General features: G+C 47.2%; 1 long non-coding RNA gene across 1 annotated transcript in view; it reads right to left on the bottom strand.

The window, feature by feature from the left end:
* LOC125943880 (uncharacterized) overlaps positions 1-18,079 on the bottom strand; it is a 68,106-nt gene extending 50,027 nt beyond the window's left edge. Inside the window, exon 1 of the long non-coding RNA XR_007465960.1 lies at positions 17,555-18,079. This is a non-coding gene — a long non-coding RNA (uncharacterized LOC125943880). The remainder of the gene's footprint in view (positions 1-17,554) is intronic.
* Positions 18,080-22,752: the final 4,673 nt, after the last annotated feature.

Raw genomic sequence — 22,752 nt, 5'->3', positions numbered from 1 at the left:
TTACGCTGACGCACTAAGGACAGCGGCCGCCGCCACTCAAACCGACCTCAAATGACAGCTGGAAAAGCGGTTGTTGTTGTAGTTAAGGCCGCGTAACCCATTGATGTTTTCTCGTATATTGTAATAACAATACGAAGCTATCATGTCTGCAGCTTGTGTTAGTAGTACTTACGCATTTTCTGACGCAATTTACTTTTAAACGTTACTTTGGTTCAATAAGGCGCTTACACTTGGCGGTTTGCCTATAAAATGAGGATGTATGCGGCACTTCCCCGCACGTGCGTGCGCTCGTGACCTACGTCGCCTGTGGAGGTGGCGCTTGTGTAACGTCGTCCAACGTCATTTGGGGAAGGGGGGGGGGCTGTACTTTCCTAAAATCCGCACCAGCCGCTCCCGTACATCCACTTTCACAAGTCGAATGGAGGCGGAATTTTTACCTTCGTCGTAATGCAGTTTGTAATAATAGTGTGCCTAAATGATCTGAACAAAGCGAGCATTATTGTCTCTCTTCGTATAGCTGATGAGTGTACGCGTTAAGAGATATAGCAGACAACTTGCATTGAGAATGGAAGATTGCTGTTTTAGACGGCTTAAACTATAGCATAAATCGTGCTGCTTATTCAGGACTAGAGGCAAGAACTGAGGTTAGCCTTCTGAGTCACTAGCGCAAAATGCTCCATCTGCACAGCCAAAAGCGTGAGAGCTCATAATGTCCTGTAAACAGGCGCAGCAGACCCGCATTTTTAGTGGGGTATAGAAATTCCGACAAACAAATTATTTTGTGTACGCTCACACTAAATCCGCGCAAAATGATCGGGAGCATTCAGAGAAACAGAACACAGCTGGTAATGCTAGCAATGTTATAGTTTTCCGCCATGCTGTTAAGCAACACGGTCGTTTTTCTCAAGACAAAAAGCGCAGTCTAGCAGGTGTAGATGGCGATATTGATAATTGCATTTAATGGGCTAGGGAAATAAGTATTTTTTTCATTATTTTACAAGGATTATATAATAAGATAAAAGCAATCCCTGGCTTTAACGTAGACGTCGTTTATAAAAAGTTCAAATCATTAGGAACTCAACAAAGAACCTGGCAGTACAGCTGCTTTAATTAGTGAGATGTTATACTGCATTCTTCGCCGGCAGCAACAGCTGCTGCCTCCCTGACAGAAACTTTCTCACAACACCATAACAGAGCCCCGAAAATCCACAGCGAAAGCTTAAGTAGATAAGGCCATGGCAAACCGGTCGAATGCATTGTTGATATCAAGGAACCATGCACGGACTACATTGTTGTGCTCAAAAGCCGAATTAAAATTCCTAAAAAGTGTTCCAGAAGAGACTGAGTTCCCCTAACTGAAATGAAGCCGTGCTGAGATGAAGAAACGATGTTATGCGCACTTTGAAAGATCGGCGTAGACAATGAAAAATTCTTTTTTTTTTTTGCATTTTACTTTAGACTAATGAATTTGCACTAAAATACGCATGCAAGCGCTGCTTAGCGTTATAAGCGCGTTTTATGACCGGCACAAATTAAGGCTGCTGTCCGCGGAGAACATCTGCCACCGAGATTAAATTTTGCAAATATGGTAGGAACATTATGAGTGATGTACATCTGTAGTTATGAGTGGACTAATTAAGACTTTTGTAAAAATTTCGTAATAAAGTTCTAGAAAGCGTCATACGGTCGCTATCAAAAATATTTCTCAATGTCCTAGGATAATTGTACTATACACATAGCTTGCGGTTAGTGGGCATGGGCAGAATGCTCCGTGTCACTTGTAGGAAAATTTAAACGTTCCCGGGATAAATATAGCTTATTAAACAATTACTTGTAACTCGTTCTTTCGCTGCGCAGATGCATTAAAAGAGTTGCACTTAGTGTCCACTGTTAACTATATAATCCACCTTGTTTATCTCTCGCAGAATGTGAGAAATGTACTGAGTTTTGCGCAGGCAAAGTTCAAAAGCAAGGTGTTAGGTTAGTTACAGTCTCTTCATTAAATCATTTATGCAACCGTTCAAGACCGTTATAGGTGTGTGTTTCGAAAGGCGTAGAATTTAGCCTACCCGCCGTGGTTGCTCAGTGGCTATGGTGTTGGGCTGCTGAGCACGAGGTCGCGGGATTGAATCCCAGCCACGGCGGCCGCATTTCGATGGGGCGAAATGTGAAAACCCCGTGTACTTAGATTTAGGTGCACGTTAAAGAACCCCGGGTGGTCCAAATTTCCGGAGTCCCCCACTACGGCGTGCCTCATAATCATATTGTGGTTTTGGCATGTAAACCCCATAAATAAATTAATTAGAATTTAGCCCGCGATCTTCGGAGAACTGCCACTGGGAACAAATTTGGTGAAAATGGGGGAACATTCAGGCTGGCGTACATGGGAGTTGATCATGGTGGGAGAATTGCTGCTTTCACGAAAACTTTCTAAGCAAGTACAAGAAAGCGTCATAGAGGGTAAATTTTTAAACGGGTGAGTCATGGGTGAGCTTGTCTAAAAGCACGGCTCAGTTTTAGAAATGAAAGCTTTAATGCCACTGCTAGAAAACAATAGGGCGATTGGGCTTTGATTACGTGAGATCGCGCAACTTGCAGTTTACGTTTTTTTTTTTTTACAGGAGCCAAATGTCCCATTTCACTCAGCAGTTTGGTTTCTCGTATTAGACAGTTCTTGTATGTTAAGCTCTAATTTTGGGCTCATAGCTGCGTCAAATTGTCATATGCAGCATTACACACGCCTTCAACATAGCTCGTTCTTAATGATACTCAATTATAAATTTCCTCTACTTTTCTTTCTTCCTTCTAGTATATGGGCCACTGTAGTGGGGGAGCCTGCCTCAATATCAAGAATTACACTGCATCAGGACGTGTCGAACGAGGCCCCAGCCACGCCATAAGAAGTAATCACAATAGCATTGCGAGTGGCAACAGTCATGCTAGCGAGGCTCCCGTCTTAACTAGCGCCGACTATGCGAGATCCGACTTTCTCAGTGAAACAAACGTCATTCACCATGCTAGCCAACTTATCAGCGAAACTGCAAAGGGAAGTCGCAAAAGTTTTTTGCCCAAGAACCAGGTGCTCGAAATGAGCATCAGCGGCTGTTACGTGTGAAGCGTGCTGCGCGACGCTCGAGCTATGAAGAGCGTCTCGACAACAGAGTGATCGAAAGTGGGAAATATCAGTCCCTGGCAAGATTTAGACGAAGCCGTAAAAAACGCAAAAGAAACAGAAACGGTGGTAATTCTCGAAGGCTTTATAACGACTATACTTATTTCAATGGAAACATGAACAAAGCAGGAAGCGTCAGGTATGGCCCATCCTACGTCCCACGCAACCCTTCTGTCCTTATAGTTCAAACACCAAACAAGAAACGTCGTAAAAGGTTTTTCGCTTCTGAAAGCAGTGGCCGGCGGTGCGGCCGCAGGTGGCGTGGCTGCCGCTGCTTACAAACTTCTTAAAGGCGGAAAAAGAACGAACACGCAATTCCAGCCCTGCTGAAGGTGCAGAATCCAAAATCCCTGAACCTAATAAAACCGACTCGAAAGCAAACGCTTCTGGTACTGAAGCTACCGTGACAGCGAATACTAGCGAGACAGGTATCGGCGCCTCGGAGAGCGCCGGCAAAGCAAAACACGAAGAGACGGTAAAATCACCGGTACTGAAACCGATGTGACTACAAAAGCAAGGGTACTGAAATCGACTCGACCAAAAATACTATAACCAAGGAGACCGAGAAAACAAAGGGCAACGGAACCAACGCGACCGTGGAGACTGGAACCTCCAAGACCGACAAAACCGAACATACTGAAACTGAGAAAACCAAGATTTCTGGAACCGGCATTACCGTTCGAACCATCGGTCCTGGACCCAATGCTATAGAGAAAAGCCAGATTACTGGAACAGAAGCGGCTGGCGGTACTGGAACCGATACGACAGATTAAAAACGCTGACAACAGCGGCAGCGCTTCTCCACTCCTTACACCGTCAGTGCGGACGGGAGCAACGGGAGGTACTAACTACAGGTGTCAATTAACAATGATGGCGTTGTTACTCACATCACTGTTTACACAGGCCATGAACGGCACACGGCTTAAAGGTTGAATAAAGAGTTCACTGAAGGCACATGTTCTACTAACAAATATGAATAACCATGGCAGAGGAACCATATAATGAACAACTTCTTTGGCATTTGCAAGAGTTGTTATATCACCGCTGGCAACTGAGTATAGACAGGCAATGGGGGAAAAACTTCCAGCTAATTGCATAAGGAGGAGCGTAGGTCAATCAATACTTAAAAACTGACATATCGTGATACAGCAGTGCTTAAGCGAGGTGATAGAGCGAAAAAGCCGGCGTCTGTCACCTATAAAAGCGAAACGACACCTAATTTCCTATTGGTTGCGACACCACGTCACCAATGCTCCTCATCGGAGCAGAGCGCGTGAAAGAGACCACCTGCTGCAACGATAGCGCGCCAAGTGTGGCGCGAGGGGAGAGGGCATCGCTGCGATGCCACGTCACCCTCGCCCTCGGCAAGAGCGCTCCTCGACCAACGCCACCAAAATAGCACAACGCCCGTTCTCTCCGATCCGTGACGCCATGATACCTCGCCCGAAATGCCATAGAATCTAATGGGGATGATGCCGAGTAAGCAGCGGTGATTTCGACGTCACCGCTTTCGTCACAACAGGCTTGGAAATGGAAATTTCGGGCCTGGTAGCATGACGTCATGGATCGGAGTGAACAGGCGTGTGCTATCTAGGTGGTGTTGCCTCGAGGGAGCAGAGCCAGCGCCTTCGAGAAAGCAGGCCTGTGCACCCTACTTTGTGACATTCGTGATACCGGAACCAACTTTTGCACTGTCAAGCCCGATGTGACGAAAGCGGGGACACCGAAATCACCACAGCTTCATCGGGAGCATTCCCATTAGATTGTATGGCAGTCGGGTAAGGCAGCATGGCGTCATGGATCGAAGTTCACAGGCCCTGTGCTATCTAGAAGACATTGGCAGAGCCGGTAAAAGGGAACACCTGCTGCGGCGCTGGCTCTCCAGGTGTTGCGTGAGGGAAATGGCATCGCCGCGACACATCGCCCAATAGGCATCGCCGCGTCCGTGGCATGCGGCTTTGGCACATTAGGCTGATGCTGCTTGCCGGCTCGGGTCGCACGTACCACTATGGTACATTACTCGTGGCTCAAAACTCGAAAGACCACTCTCGGTCTCGGAAAACTCGAAGGACCGCCCTCGAAATGCTTTCGCATTCACAACTCATAAGACTGTGCTTAAGTGTCCCTCCGAATTTCTTTGCTGGTGAGTATCTTTGACACTATCCTTTCGATTACGTAGTAAAAGCAGCGGAAGAATTCTATACTAAGCTTACAGTGCCAAGATCAACCAAGCTACTTAATTCGAAGTAGTGATGAACAGGATACACAGGCTCCTTCTATAACTAGCGATGAATTTAGAAGGGCCTTGCAAGACATGACCATGGGAAAAGCTACCGGAGACGATGCAATAACATTCCATTTAGTCAAAGATGTTGGCGATATCATGCTTGAAAAGCTTGCGGCCCTTTATACGCAATGCCTCACGCCTTGCTGTAGAGATACCAGCACTCACAGAGGCATTGCGTAATCAAGGAGTAAAGGAGGCGCAGGTGAATATCTTGGCAATATCTACAAGAATTCCACAGCTACCTTGGTTCTCCACAAGTAAAGAAGAAAGTTACCTATCAAGACAGGGGTCAGGCAAGGAGACACAATCTCTCCAATGCTATTCACTGCATGCTTAGACGAACGATTCAAGCTCTTCAGACGCGAAGGCTTAGGAGTGAGAATGAATGGCGAATATCTCAGCAACCTTCGGTTTGCAGATGACATTCTCCTATTCAGCAACAATGGAGACGGATTACAACAATTGATTGAGAACCTAAACTGAGAAAGTGTAAGAGTGGACTTGAAGAATAATATGCAGAAGATAAAAATAATGTTCCAAGCCTGGCAAGGGAACAAGATTTCAGGATCGCCAGTGAGGCCTCTAGAGTCTGTGAAGGAGTACGTTTATCTAGGTCAATTACTCACAGGAGACCCTGATCATGAGAAAGAAATTACAGAAGTATAAAATTGGGTTGGAGTGCATACGGCAGGCATCGCCAAATTCTGACTGGGAGCTTACCAGTGTCGTTGAAAAGAAAAGTGTACGATCATTGCATTCTACCGGTGTTAACATATGGGGCTCAAGACTGGAGGTTAACAAAGAACCTAGAGAACAGGTTAAAGACCGCTCAAAGAGCGATGGAACGAAAAATGTTAGGCCTAACGTTAAGAGGCAGGTAGAGAGTGGTGTGGATCAGAGAACAAAGGGGACAGCCGATATTCTAGTTGACATTAGGCACGGAAAAATGGAGCTGGGCAGGCCATGTAAAGCGTAGGATGGATAACCGGTGGGCCGTTGTAGTTACAGAATGACTACCAAGACAAGGGAAGCGCAGTCGAGGACGGCAGAAAACTAGATGGGGTGATGAAGTTACGAAATTTGCAGGCGCAAGTTGGAATCAGCTAGCGCAAGACGGGGGTAATTGGACATCGCAGGGAGAGGCCTTCGTCCTGCAGTGGACATAAATATAGGCTGATGATGATGATGATCTGTTGAAAGACTGGACCTTTTTTTACGGCGAAGCGACTGCTACTGCTAGGTTATGACCAAAAGTGGGTGCGTCGACAGGGGTGTAGAAAAAAGTCGCGTCGACAAAATTGGATCCACAGTAGCCTGCTGCGCTCCGGCGGTGCTCCGTGGCTCCGGAGTGGATGATTGAATAATAAAACGTCATTGGGTACCCACCAATGTCCGTGCCTCGTCTTCCTGTGACGTCTACATAGCCCTACTGACGTTATCAGCAGTTGTAATTTGGTCTTGCTATGGCCAGGGTGCGCGTAGTCTGTACTGAAGGAGAACGTGCATGAAAGAGCTCCGGCGTTAGCAACAGCGTGAATGGGAACGAAAGCTTCGCCCCCCCCCCCTTTCGCGAAGCCGACGGGGGGGGGGGGGGGCGAAGTGGCTATAGCCGAACGCGTGTCATCCGAAGGATCCGTAGCGTTGGATAGGCGCTGCGTGACCGATGAAGAGCAACACCGTGCCCGTGAGGATCGCGTTCGCGAACAGAACCGGGAGTGGACGCGACAGCATCGGCAACCAATTGCAGTTATCACAGTGACCACAAAGCAATGATTACTATGATGACAAAGTAAAGAGAAAATAAAGACGATAACAACAACGAGTTACGTGTGCGTGTCTTTATTCAATCAATATAGGAATTAACCATACATAACTCAATATAGTTATGAACAAGTACAGCTTCGCTGGTCTTCCATCTTCACACAGTGGAAGCGCTCTGAATTTTTTTTATCCAGTGGCCACGCCATTACATCAGATAATTTTAACTTCAATTTCAGTTATTGAGCATTCTTTTTCACACAATGATATCTTAAAATACAATTATCAAATATTCATACAATGATAGTGGTGTCAACCAACATTCACACGACTTGCAGTATGAATACAGGAAATGTCACGATAAACTCATCTAATTATAATTGTTGACGGTACTGCAATTAGCAATCATGCAATGAAGCAACCCGCCGTACTGCGACAATATGGACGCGTTAAACATTGTCTGTTGTCTATGCAGCCGGGTGTCTCTCTGGCCCTTTTTTGGCTGCGCTGTATCACTCACCGGCGCCGCCCCGATGTCTGCGCGTAGCGCCAGTGTGGATATGCCATTCAGACAAGTTTGTCTCAATATTAATTACATGAGTTTGATACTGCCCAGTACCGAGGAAATTTCCAATTATTTTTTCCCATTCAAGAGTGATGCATCTTAGGTGCCACATAGTTACCCAAGTTCGCGTCAAGAAAGTTCATTGAAGATCATAAGATACCCGCTGATCCAAGTTGACCTCAAAAGGGTCATTGACGAACGGCGCATTCCCTGTCGCATACGCTCAATGACCCAAGTTGGCGTCAAAGTGGTTCATTGATGAGTGGCGCATTCTCGTTGACGTTACCCAATTGCACATACCCAGTGACACAAGTTGACGTGAAGGAGGTTCACTGAAAAGCAGCACATACCCCAGGGCCTATACCTAGCGATCTGAGTTGGCCTGAAAGAGGTTCATTGAAGAGCTGCACATACCTTGAGGGCCAATTTTGTCAGGTTATTTGAAGAGCGCCACAGACCAAGTGGCACATGCCCACTGCTCCAAGTTTGCATCAGAGAGGTTCATTGAACGGTGGCACGTACACAGAGCGGCATCCTCAGTGAACGAAGTTGTTCCGAAGGTTAGTTTCTAACCCTGCTCCATCAGCACACCAGCCCGATGCGCTACCCACTTAACCATGGACTACGCACTCCTAGATACAAGGTTGGCGTAAAACGGGTCAACTGATGATCCACACCTGTGCAGTGCCACATACCCAAGACCCAAGTTGGCCCTACGATTGTTTTAGAAATCGTTTCCCTCATCGCAGGAGCGCCATGCTCAAACCACTAGACCTTGGGCTACCCGGTGAACCGAGTTCGTGGGAAAACGCTCAGAGTGATCGCCAGAAATACAGCCCCTACAAAGTGCAGAAAGCACCTTAATTACGCTAATCGCCTTAGTAGGTACAAAATGATAAAGGCGTCCATGACCGGTATTGTTGTTTGTACTCACCATTTCTGGCTCTATGTCCAGAATTCTAATAAGAGCGAGTTACTCCAAACTACATGATTGGCAAGAAGTCCTCAGTCTGACGGTTTTTCCAGCTTCTTTCAGGGATTAGGCATGCGCTAAGTATGATGCCTCTAGAAATAGTAGACCAAATATTTGGGCAGAATCGGGGGAAATAAATCAACTCCAAGTAATGAATAGCTTCTTCAGGAAGTGCCTTAACAAGAAGTGGACTTGGAAAAGCCCTAACAGAGAAACAAGAAATGAAATATATTTGATTCTCTGGACCAACCCGATCACTGTTAGGTGTGGCCAAGTGTTAGGTGTGACCAAGGGCAGTGATCATATATGTTAGGGAGGTCAACCATTACTCCCAATTTGAAGAGAACAAGCAAAATTAGTAGAAGGGAACCAGGCCAAACTGGGTGCTCTCAGGCAAGAAACATACGAACTCAGGCTTTTATTCGCGAATAAACAGGAGGTTTTAGAACAAGAATGTAATGATAACATATGAATAGTGAGTGAGGCTGCAGCTCGACTAATTTCAGAGGACGAAATTCAGCTTTGAGGTAAGACTTCAAGACAACTAGGTAAGCTCGCACAAGTTGCAAAGTATAAAGAAATGGCGAAGCATGGAATTGTTTATTACACAAGAAGAAAATGGGTGATATTAGAAATCTTCACTTTGCAAAAAATAAGGCAATACTAAAAAAATGGTGGCGCATCAATCCTTCGGAGATGATGGGCGACATTAATGAGATTATTATTCTTTCCTACGGTGTGTGTGTATTATCGATATGCTTTATATGTTTTGATGACTAATATGGTGATTATTGAGCCTCTTGAGTCTGCAAAGGAGTACGTTTATCTAGGTCAATAACTCACAGGGCACCCTGATCACGAGAAGGAAATTCACAGAAGAATAAAATTGGGTTGGAGTGCATACGGCAGGCATTACCAAATCCTGACTGGGAGCTTAGCATTGTCGTTGAAACGAAACGTATACAATCGTTGCATTCTAACGGTGCTAACATGTGGGGCAGAAACTTGGAGGTTAAGAAAGAAGCTCGAGAACAAGTTAAGGACCGCACAAAGAGCGATGGAACGCAAATTGTTAGGCCTAATGTTGAGAGACAGGAAGAGAGCGGTGTAGATCAGAGAACAGAAGGGGATAGCCGATATTCTAGTTGACATTAAAAGGAAAACTTGGAGCTGGGCAGGCCATGTAATGCGTAGGATGGATAACCGGTGGACCATTAGAGTTACAGAATGAATACCAAGACAAGGGAAGCGCAGTCGAAAATGGCAGAAAACTAGATGGGGTGATGAAGCTACGAAATTTGCAGGCGCAAGTTGGAATCAGCTAGCGCAAGACGGGGTTAGTAATTGGAGATCGCAGGGAGAGAGAGAGAGAGAGAATTAACTTTATTTAGGAAAAATAGGGTTAAGGGGGCCGGAGAGTGGGTCCTTAGTCCAGGACTCCAGTGGCCACCGCCACGCGCCGTGCCTGGTCGAGGAGGCTTAATTGAGTCTCCAGGTCAGTCCGGGCGAGGATGGCTGCCCAAGGCTCCCTAAAGGAATTTTGTGCTAAACGGGGTGAATTCGCAGGGAGAGGCCTTCGTCCTACAGTGGACATAAATATAGGCTGATGACGATTATTGTTATTATAATTCTATTCCGATGTCATAAATCTATGCTATCCGTGAATCACGAAGCCTCTGGAGGGACGTGAAAAATCATTCTCTCTGCCAACCACAATGGCGAACGATACTACGACACTATACTGTATATCATGTTGTATTGACAGCATCCCAGTTAAACCTCCGTGGCAATTTCTACCGTTGGTAGTATCGTAGCTCCAGCTTTGTTGCAATAGCTATTCATCAAGCGGCCGCGCTCGACGGTGAGCTGAGGTATCTGTTGCGGATGGGGGGCTATGGCTAAGAAGGGGTATATCTATAACCCTTTTGTGCCCCTGGCACGTTAGGCCTGGGGAATTGACCAAGAATGGGCACAAACTGATATAACATATGTAGGGCCGAAGTTATCTGTTCGAGCAGATACTCAGTGACCTAAGTTGTGTACTAGGTCAAAATGCAGCTAGTAGCAAGTTGGCTAATCAAGCGCATACCAGTGACACATGTCTGCTCGGCGAGGCAGCAGCCAGCATATAGCTAGTAATCAGCTAGTAATCAACTTGGGTAACTGGGAATTTGACAAAGGGCAAATAAGTACTGCAAATTGGGCGAAGCTCCCACAGAATGCTAATCGTAATAAAAAGGGAGCAGCATGAAATCAGTGAGAAGGAAATTCGCTGCAGGAAAGAGCAAGCTGTATGCAGTGAAAGATAAGGAAGGCAATTTAATCGGCGATTTTGATGATGCAGTAAGTGCAGCAATAGTGTTCTTACGCTGAGCTCTTTACCTTCCGTTTTCCACTGAACTGAACATTATAGGCATTTATGCACCCGAAACATTATTTTTAGACGAAGCTGAATTTCCGAGACAAACTTTAGGTTTATTATGAAATCAGCATGAATGTGGTGCATTTATTTTGATGAAGCTTTAACGTGATGCGTAGCTATATTGCGAAAATCTCCAAAGTCCAAACTTTTTCTTTCAGAAAACACTAAAATGTTCCTTGTTACCTCCATGAGCTTTCTCGTGCATTTCAAGAAATGATATATTCCTATCCTCCGCACAACACCGGGCATATTGTCTTTGCATCATCAACTGCATGACGAAGACATACAGTTTGGGTGAAGAGAAAGAAATACATTCTGAATGAACATGAGCAACAAAGTAATGATTCACCATTGTGCTTTGTTTATGGTGACCACGTTTACAGGTGAGGACAATGGCTATACCGCAGTACATGTTATAAATTTGAAAAACTATACTATTGTTACTAAACATACATAGCCTGCTGTAGCTCTTCTTCCAGGTGAACCAAACAATTAAAAGCCATCCCTGACGTTCAATTGCACTAGAACCACTTGTTGGCAGTAACAATTGTTGCTACACACCACCATATCAGTGTTTATTTTTTTCAAGCGAAGCTTGTGTACGCTAGCCTGCACCCGCGATGTAACGCTAAAAACACCAGCTGCTCTCAGAGCTGCACACGTGGTCGGCACACGCTCCTGCTGCTCGGCACGCGTTTGTGCGCACGTGCCACTGCTCCTGCGTTCGTCGTCGTCTGCTTCCACAGCTCGCTGCCTTGGCGCTAATCATTCCGGCGTAAAATTTCCCTTCTATTCAGTCGTCGTAATTGGGAGCTATTTCTAAAGGGGGTATGAGCCAATCATTGTCTTACGTGACGGACATATTTAATTTTGAAAAAATTTCGTGGAAGTTCATCCAGAATGAACGCGCTCAGGAAAGGGCTCGTCGTCGACTTGCCGATTCTAGCGTGAGGGCTTCCGAAGCCCAGGCGAAACCCAGAGTTGAGGGAGCGCGATATTGATGCCAACCGTCAGCGAAGAGCCGCCGACCCCCAGTTGCGGGAGCGCGATGTTGAGGCCAAATGTCAGCGTCGTCTAGCCCTCCAGGAACGAGACAATGGTGGTGCACGCCTCGGCAACGCTAGCGCCAACTTCTCCGGTGCGACGGCTAGGTTTCAAAGCGAGTATCTCAACCGTAACTTAACTTCGAAGCCAGCTGCAGTGCCTGTGGCAGGCAATGTTGCCAGGTCCGACGAGGCGGCGTAGCCAAAAGCTAGAGAAGATGTAGCCCAAATCTAGCCAAACAGAAAAAAAAGTGCAAAATATTTCGTAGCCAAATATAGCCATTTTTTGCAATTTTATTTGTGTATACATTTTCACATTCGACTACTGCAGTCCTTTTTTGCACAACCCGTCGTAACAAAATGTCCGTGCCGCCGTCACGGTCGGCCCTTTACATCAACAACAGCGACATCCTGCTTGCACAGAACACTTTTTGGTTGGCCCCGGAAGCTCTTAAGTTCTAGCTAATCGCTGCAGAGGGCGAGACAGTGATTTTATTTTACGACAGATAGTACTAAGTTATTATTTTCAGTTATTTACAGTAATATTAACTGCGAACTCTGCTTTTTAGCTGTCGTGAACACAAAATAATGTTCAGCGTCATCGATCTCTCATGTTATCTCTGCCTACGGCGTAGAAGTTCAGCTGTCCAGCGATCTGCGACGGCGATGTACTCACGGCTTCTTTCTTTAATGAGCTGAAACAAATCTTACGCGCTATGATATCTCGCGTTATTTGTCTCATCGACCAATCTGGTTTTCTCGTTTTTTGTTTTTTTTCAATTAGCGTGGCCCGGATTAGCTGGGACACACACTACCTATATAGTGTCAATTTACATCAAACTGGCCGCCATCTTAGGTCTCTAGCACGCCAAGAACATGCGTTAAGAAAAGTGACAGACAACAGATGCCACTCACTGTCTGAATCGGTGTAAGCGGAGCTTTAAAGGATTACTGCGCAAACCGGCACACTAGTGTAAGAAGCGCGCAGTCGTTTTCTGCGACGAGCACGTCCCGAACTAACTTGCTCGAAATGGTAAAAAGCCGCGACGGCGCACAAAGAGCAATGGTAAACAACAAATTTATAACAGTGGTAATGCTGTGAAAACCGCTTACAGTCAAAAATAAAACCATTTTGATGGCGAATAAAGTTTCAGAATAGGGGCCCCTAAAGTTTGGGGCCCCAAAGAGCTTTGCGGGTATTAGCAATGGGGCATGCAGGAATGAAGAGCTTTGGAATAGGCGTTTTGCGTTTGGGGATAGCGTGTTGCGTTTCCAGCGTCACTACGTCGTCAAAGAAAAGCTGTTATAAATATTAAAATAAAATATACCATTTTATGATAAGAAAAGTAATTTAGACTTTCGTGTTTTCGCCTTTAATTACAATTTAGAACTTATTCGATTAGCAGCATGCAGCTTGTTGCGCTTAGTTTTGAGTAACCAACTTTACGCACCTTCACCCAGCCAAGTCAATCCGTGATAGGCCTACGAGCCATGAAATCGACAATTAAATTCGGAATCAGCGGCGTATGATGAATCAATCTTCATTACACATGTTAGTTGAGAGAAAGGGATAACCGCAATCACTTCTTTTAGCTTACAAACTTCACGCGTTACCACGAATCCAGCCCAGTTTTGTGCTATAGGTTAGAGCCGTCGCTTCGATGGTCGCCGCCATGTTTGTCGACGAAAGCTTTTGGGGTAGCTTTTGGGGCTCCCACTAAATCGATGAAATAGCGTGCCCCACGCAAAACCCAAACACAGGTCCCGTCTTGCGAATGCGCAGTGGCTTCGACGCTATTTCTTTGGGGCCCCAATACGTTTGAGGCCCCTATTCTAAAACTAAAATTCTAAAATAATTGCTGTGGTTTTACGTACCAAAACCGCGATATGATTGGCAAGCATGACGCAGTAGGGGACTTCTGATTAATTTTGGCCACCACGGGTTCTTTAACGTACACCTAAGTACACGGCTGTTCCTGCATTTCGCCTTGATCGAAATGCGGCCGCCGTGGCCGGGAATCAAACCCGCGTCATCGATCCAGCAGCACGACACCTCACAAGCTAAGCTAACACGGTGGGTGTAGTTCATGTGACGTGGTGCACTGATGCCATCGTTGAAAACATGTTTCGATATTGGCAGAATGAGTATCTGCATCCATGACGTTACGGGCAAACCATCTAGAAGTAAAAGCACCAGAACCCACCTTTGGCTCGGGGTCTTGCTCCCATTCTTTTTTATAGGTTCTCGCATACTTGGCCCACATCCCCATGTTTGGATTCTCCTCTCTGAGGAGGATCCGATCTTACGTCCAACCTGTCGAAATGAATCTCGAATCTAAGCAAGAAGAAAAATTCATCTAGCAGGAAAAAGAAAATGGCAATAAAGCCGGTAAAGCTTCGCGCCAGAAACATGGGGTAGGTCGAAAGCTGTGTCCGGCGCGATACTTCATCCGGAAGACGTGGCCATTAACACACTGGAGCGTGTCATCCACCCGTGCTTCCCTTCTTTCATGTCGGCGCCACGATCGCCCGACGGCTCCGACTCATGTTATTGCTCTGCCTTCCTGAGCATAGCCTTATTAGTACAGTGTACTGTGAAAAACCCACTACTCCCAAGTTCATCCCGATGCCAGGGGATCGGGTGCCTAGCGGTCAAGCAGGGTGTAAGTTTAAGTGCATCAAAGATCAAAGCCACCGGCTCAGACAACAGCGCAGAGAGGGATGGAAAGGCGGGGAGGGGGGGGGGGTCATTTCGCGCACGCACACACGCACAGCCACGCGACCGGCTCAGCCAGCAAAAACACAGCCTTCGAGATTTGCTTCTACCCGATCAGAGCCACCTCTGGAGCGTGGATTAGGGCGCCACTTATAGCCCAAACACAACCAAGTCGCAGATTTTCAGTAGCCCAAATATAGCCACATAACGCCAAAAAAATTTTCCCGTAGCCCAATTTGGCTATATATAGCCAAACCTGGCAACACTGGGTTTGAGCACAACATGGTACTGGTCAGTACAATTCGTTCCAGGAACACCTCAGAAACACGCGACAAGCTTCGCTTACGCCTCATTTCCTCGACAGAGGAAGGGCTGCTGATTTTTCTTACTTGAGGGTGAGTAATTGTATAGGTTGGCTGGTGAATAAGCTTCAAAAACGTAGAGCATAGAAAATAGGTAACACAACATTCAGTAATTATCAACAAGGCTGTCCATGGAAAACTGAAGAGCACTGAAAGAGTAATATAATAGGTTGTGTAATCTTTCTACGTAGTTGTTTGCAATAATTCCTGACTCTAATAAATGCAGCGTAGCACAAACAAGAACCACGACCGCGCTGTGCAACACAAAACCCCTGTGCAAGCACGAAACAGAAGGGCTGTCCTGTTTTCTTTCTTTTGCATTTTTATGTTGCGCTCCCATTACATATAATAACAACTTCAGTGCTATTTTCATGAGGTATTGATCCTGGTATCAAGGGTATGGCCGCATATCTTAAAAAGTATATAAAACACTGAATACCTTTATTAGTGTGTACTGTTGCTAGGCATACTGTCTAATACGTGGCAGGCTTTATGGCTTGCACGCTTTTACTCGGAATTTCCTAACGCTCTGCTCACCGAGTGGCCGCGTTGTAGTTAGTATGTCATTATTAGCCTAATTTATGTGCGTAGGACTCAGCTGCAGACTAAACCAGTCGATGTACGATAATTTCTATTTTTGGGGAAAGGAAGTCTATAAAAATATTGTGTGGGAAAAGCGAGGTTTTATTCTCTGTTTGAGTGTAAGAAAGCATTGAGGAATAAAGAAAGCAAGAGAGAGAGAGAGAGAGAGATAGAAGTCAATAGGTTTTGGGGGCATTCTAATATTCGAAATTTTGAATATGAATCGCACAGTCATTGCTTTCGGATTCCTACTCGATTCGACAATTTAATTCCCGAAATTGCTGAACACTCTTAATCCTATGTTTTTAAGGGATAACACGCTTATTGTATTAACAAGAGAGGTCCCGAAACAAGTGTAAACTATTCGGGATAACCTTCGTCAGTGTGGCAGCGCACCAGAGAACCGAAGCAGTTGTTTCTTGTAACGACAAGAAAAATATTCATACGGTTGTACGGTCATACGGTGGCGATTACTGTTTATTCTCAATTCTTCCTCTTCGATTTCTCAAAACCTTAATCTTTTTGCCCACATAACACTGCCCCAATTTTCATCTTTCCGCCTCTATGGGTGACAGCGGAGAACATTGTATACGGCGGAGAATTCACTCTGTTGTGCCAATGTTTGCACGACTTGGAAATAGCTATGCATTCTTGCATCACTGTCGGGTAGCACGTTACGTACAAACGGCGTCTTTGGCGCCGCTTGTCAAATTGGAACTTGATCGCCTCTTGAAATCTGATTTGCTCCTCATTGCTTTTACGGCACCTAAACAGGTGCATTTTGTCCTTAATTCCAAGTTCTTTGTCATCTGGTTGCGTCGGTGCCACGCCATCAGCAGCAAAATATGGGCTACAACCTTGACTAGTTGTGTGTGTGCTGTTGTGGTGAGCAGCAGCCACTTCTTGGCAGCATTTCCACCCGCCTTTAAACGTTGGCTACATGGAGTTATCTTCTTCATGTCGCAAGTCACTCTCTCGGTAAAGCAATTTGTCTGCGGGAGAAATGGAGCGAAATGTCGTAGCGTAACACCGCGGCTGTCTGCGCACTGCTGAAGCTTCTCGCTTAGTTTTGCGGGTCCATTGTTTGATATCCCAACTTTCAGGTGTGACAACATTGCTCGATCAAGCAGTGCCCTAACACTGCTAGCGTCTTCTCCTCCAGGACACGCTGCTAGCATTTGGTGCACTGACCTATTGAAATCAGAAATGATGGCACTCTGTGAACTCCAAGACTATACTTCAATTCACCAACGTCTACGTGCACGATTTCACGGAAGGCAACATGCACGACTTTGTCGGAATAGTACGGCAATACCACTTTGCTGCTCGCGGCCGGTATTTAGCGCAAGTGGCACGAGTTGACATATTCTTCGACGTCCCTTTTCATTTTTTTACAAGTGAGCCTCTGAACTTCATTATGCGTTCGCCAAAAGTGGCCATGGCTACCAGTATCAGGGCTGCCATAATTATGGTGAAGTAATTTTGGTCTCTCCAATGCTATTCACAATCCCTCCAATGCTATTCACTGCATGCCTAGAAGAAGTATTCAAGCCTTTAGACTGGGAAAGCTTACGAGTGAGGATCAACGGCGAATATCTCAGCAACCTCCGATTTGCAGATGACATTGTCATATTCAGCAACAATGGAGACGAATTACAGCAAATGATTGAGGACCTTAACCGAGAAAGTGTAAGAGTGGGGTTGAAGATTAATGTGCAGAAGACAAAGATAGTGTTCAATAGCCTGGCAAGGGAACAAGAATTCAGGATCGCCAGTCAGCCTCTAGAGCCTGTAAAGGAGTACGTTTATCTAGGTCAGTTACTCACAGGGGACCCTGATCACGAGAAAGAAATTTACAGAAGAATAAAATTGGGTTGGAGTGCATACGGCAGGCATTGCCAAATCCTGACTGGGAGCTTACCACTGTCGTTGAAAAGAAAAGTGTACAATCATTGCATTCTACCGGTGCTAACATATGGGGCAGAAACTTGGAGGTTAACAAAGAAGCTCGAGAACAAGTTAAGTACCGCACAAAGAGCGATGGAACGAAAAATCTTAGGACTAACGTTAAGAGACAGGAAGAGAGCGGTGTGGATCAGAGAACAAACGGGGATAGCCGATATTCTAGTTGACATTAAGCGGAAGAAATGGAGCTGGGCAGGCCATGTAATGCGTAGGATGGATAACCGGTGGACCATTAGGGTTGCAGAATGGCTACCAAGAGAAGGGAAGCGTGGTCGAGGTCGGCAGAAAACGAGATGGGATGATGAAGTTAGGAAATTTGCTGGCGCAAGTTGGAATACGCTGGCGCAATACAGGGGCAATCGGAGATCGCAGGGAGAGGCCTTCGTCTTGCAGTGGACATAAAATAGGCTGCTGCTGCTGCTGCTGCTGCTGCTGCTGCTGCTGCTGCTGCTGCTGCTGCTGCTGCTGCTGCTGCTGCTGCTGCTGCTGCTGCTGCTGCTGCTGCTGCTGCTGCTGCTGCTGCTGCTGCTGCTGCTGCTGCTGCTGCTGCTGCTGCTGCTGCTGCTGCTGCTGCTGCTGCTGCTGCTGCTGCTGCTGCTGCTGCTGCTGCTGCTGCTGCTGCTGCTGCTGCTGCTGCTGCTGCTGCTGCTGCTGCTGCTGCTGCTGCTGCTGCTGCTGCTGCTGCTGCTGCTGCTGCTGCTGCTGCTGCTGCTGCTGCTGCTGCTGCTGCTGCTGCTGCTGCTGCTGCTGCTGCTGCTGCTGCTGCTGCTGCTGCTGCTGCTGCTGCTGCTGCTGCTGCTGCTGCTGCTGCTGCTGCTGCTGCTGCTGCTGCTGCTGCTGCTGCTGCTGCTGCTGCTGCTGCTGCTGCTGCTGCTGCTGCTGCTGCTGCTGCTGCTGCTGCTGCTGCTGCTGCTGCTGCTGCTGCTGCTGCTGCTGCTGCTGCTGCTGCTGCTGCCTGCTGCTCGCTGCTGCTGCTGCCTGCTGCTGCTGCTGCTGCTGCTGCTGCTGCTGCTGCTGACCTGCTGCTGCTGCTGCTGCTGCTGCTGCTGCTGCTGCTGCTGCTGCTGCTGCTGCTGCGCTGCGCTGCTGCTGCTGCTTGCTGCCTGCTGCTGCTGCTGCTGCTGCTGCTGCTGCTGCTGCTGCGGCTGCTGCTGCTGCTGCTGCTGCTGCTGCTGCTGCTGCTGCTGCTGCTGCTGCGCTGCTGCTGCTGCTGCTGCTGCCTGCTGCTGCTGCTCTGCTGCTGCTGCGGCTGCTGCTGCTCTGCTGCTGCTGCGGCTGCTGCGCTGCTGTGCTGCTGCTGCTGCGGCTGCTGCTGCTGCTGCTGCTGCTGCTGCTGCTGCTGCTGCGCGTGCTGCTGCTGCTGTGCTGCTGCTGCTGCTGCTGCTGCTGCTGCTGCTGCTGCTGCTGCTGCTGCTCTGCTGCTGCTGATGATGATGATGATGATGATGATGATGATGATGATGATGATGATGATGATGATGATAAATTTTGGTACGAGCGTCTCTGGTGCAGTGAACCTTCAAGTGCAGGTGTTCATACCCTTCCCCTATTGTAGCGAGAGCTACATTGGCCGTATTCTCGCCGTTTCACTATGGTCGGCAGCCGCACGGCGAGCTGAGCCGTTGCCTAGCAACCGCCGGCGCTGCATCGGCGTTGCCGGCGTTGCATCGTATATATAGAAGGGGCGGCTCGGTGGGATTCGTCGGCAGATATGGAAAGTGAGTCGGAGAGACTGAAAGAAGCCAGGCTTCATCATCGGGACGAATCCAAGAGGATTCAGCGAGCCGAGGAGACGGAGGAAGAACGATCCGCAAGCCTCGAGAAGCGTCGTAAGTATGAAGCGGCCAGGCAAGTGCATTCAGATGAGGATGGTTCGTCGTCTAGTTCAGCATCTGGTGCCAGGGCCGCGGATCAACGACGGAATGAAACCATGAGGAGGCAACGAGCTGCGAGGACAGAAGAAGAACGTGCTCGGCGTATCGAACAGAGACGGCAGAGTGATGCAGCTCGGAGAGCGCCGCACCTAACCACCGATACAACGCAGTTGGAGGACGTGAAGGCTCGCCGTGTGACGGACCATGTGATTTGGCTGGCTGAAAGTTCAAGTGCAACGCACATGTTCCAAACGGACTTTACAGACAATTCGTTTGGATTTGCGTTTGACATTTGCGATAGACTTTTGCATAACCGTACCTCTCGTTACGCACACCCAAGCATAACTGAGTTAAGCCACAGCCAATTTTATTTTTGTTAAATTGAATATTCCACATAGGACCTGAACTGCCTCAGTGATGCAGTGGGTCAGCTTCCCTCTGCGCTCTCACATATTCAAATGTGGATGAGTGCTTGGTGTTCAGTGTACGTTTTGAACTTCCTACTATCGATCTATGATCGGAAGTAAGGCAGCCTCTGATAACAAAAGCCATCACGGGATCATATAGTGGGAGTGCCTTTTTCGGAGGTCTTCAGATGTTTAGAAAGCTGGCGCAAGTTAGTGCTGAGTAAGGTTCACCAAGGTACTCGTAGACATGTCGAATTAGTAGAGTGGTAAGCATACCACTGGTCTGGGTCATTCACGCATTTAGCGATGCGAAACATGTGTTTTTTTTTTTTTGTCTTGTTAGCGAGATGCCAACAGGAATAATTTTACGACAGCGAATCGTTAGCTATAATGGAAGTAAGTGATATGCATGTATACCTCTCAGTATGATCCCTGACTTTTGACAGAGCTACCTTTGAAAAGGCTGCACCTTTTGACCTGTCTTCTAAGCTGTGTAAGAATGGATCATCAAATAATGCTAGGTAATAGCGCCATTGTACTAAAATAATCACTAATTATGTTAGAGCTTTTTCGAGCACGCCAAGAAGGGCGGAAAAAAGGAAAAACAACAACAGAGGGGCACCTAATAAGGACACCGCTTCTGTTACCACTTGAGTGAAATAAAATCTGCAAGAAAGGTGAAGGAACGCTTTCGCCACTGAACCTATAACATAATTGCACACAGACTGCCCGTGGATCAAGGTATATCTGGGTAATTGTAATCAGGAAAACGTGTTTCAGGGGAACTAAAACAGCGAATAAATACGCCCTCAAGTACGTCATGCAACGCATGAGAACACGATTGTTCACTAATTGCGGAATGGTAGCCTGTCGAGTGCCTGGCTCCTTTGCTCGCCACCGACAGGCTCAATGGCATTGCGATGAACGCTTGCGAGCCAGTTGGAAAAAGTATTGGCGGAAATCGTCGCAGATGAATTTGAAATTCCGTGATAACCTTTTCTGTGCGGCCCTGCTTCCTACCTCCATCTTATGCCGCGATTGACGGCCGAAGTTATGGGGACATCTGCAGACACATTAAGCTGCCAAGAGATATCTGTTTTATTCAGACGCAAAATTTTTCATATACTTGAAATTAAATCTCACGCATACCATATACACGCCCTTTGCGTGGGTTGGCGATGCCGTTACGGGAATTTGTCTAACGCGATCCGCCGCACTCCAAGTGCGCGCTCTGTGTACGTGTTGGCGATGACGTCAATGTGCGGACCTGGCCCTCATTCGCTTCTTTTTTATATCGGTGAGATCATCCATAGTGCTGCCCAATAACGCACTCCGTTCCCTTCGCATCCGCATCTGCACTGCCTCCTCCAATATTGTACTCTCCTCCTTCATTTATCCTGTTAACATCTCTGTCTGTAAAGCGAGAAACGCGAAACACACAAGTGAGCTGTATAGCTAACGAAAGCTATCGCTTTTCATTCATTCATTGATTCATTAAAACTGACAGGTCTATTACTCAGCCTATTACAACTAACGAAAAGAAGGGGGAACGAGGGGCCCGGTTTTTCGTAGTCACAACCATATGAAGCCAAGAAAAGCACATGGTAAATTATTTTATGTTTTAATTGAGGTGTGAAAATTATAATTTAAGGGGTAACGAAAGCGTGCGAAAAAACAACGTGCCGCCGGTGAGAGGCGTACCCACAAGCTCCGCATTACGCGTGAGTCGCACTACCAATTGTGTAAAGGCAGTGGCGGTTCTCACGTCCATATTCTTGGGCATTTATGTGTGCGTACAAGATCTAACCCGAGGACGGTTAGCCAGCGCCACTCATGGCCATGGCGGTGGACGTGGAACATCACTTTTACCGATAGTTCAAACTACTACGCAGTGAAGGCGTGACGAATAACAGGCGAATGTAACAAAGGGTAATATAGCATACCAGTCCTGGTGGTCGGCGGAAGCGTACATGGAGAGCATGTCGGTTATGGTGCGATTCAGGCGTTCGGTGAGGTCGTTTGTCTGCGGGTGATAGGCCGTGGTGACTTTGTATTTTGTGGAACATGAGCGTAGTAGTTTAGTGATGACACGGGGCAAGAAGTAAGGACCGCGATCGGTGTGCAGTTGACGAGGAGCTCCGTGATGCAGAATCACATCGTGGAAACGGAAGTCGGCAATATCGGTAGCACAGCTGGTTGGAAGTGCGCGCGTAATAGCGTAACGCATGGTATAGTCCTACGCGACAGCAACCCATTTGGTCCTTGATGCTGATGTAGGCAAAGGTCCGAGCAAATCGAAGCCAACGTGGAAGAACGGCGCTACTGGGACATCGATAGGCTCAAGAAGGCCGGCGGGAAGCGTCCGTGGTCTGTTGCGTCGCTGGCACAGTTCGCAGCTGCCAACATACTTCTGTACCGAACGATAAAGCCCAGGCCAAAAGAAACAACGCCGCACGCGATCATAAGTGCACGTTACACCAAGATGGCCTGCTGTAGGTTCGTCGTGAAGCTGCTGGAAGACAGTAGAACACATGTGGGAGGGAACCACCAAGAAGCTCTCAGGGCTTTCGGGGCATAGACTGTGGCAGTATAAAGTGCCATTATGTAAGGTAAATATCCGGAGCGA

Source organism: Dermacentor silvarum, chromosome 3 (genome assembly GCF_013339745.2).
Source record: "Dermacentor silvarum isolate Dsil-2018 chromosome 3, BIME_Dsil_1.4, whole genome shotgun sequence".
In the NCBI taxonomy this organism is placed as follows: Eukaryota; Metazoa; Arthropoda; class Arachnida; order Ixodida; family Ixodidae; genus Dermacentor; species Dermacentor silvarum.
The sequence above is the reverse complement of the archived record's forward strand: the minus strand, read 5'-3'. Positions and strand labels throughout refer to the sequence as shown.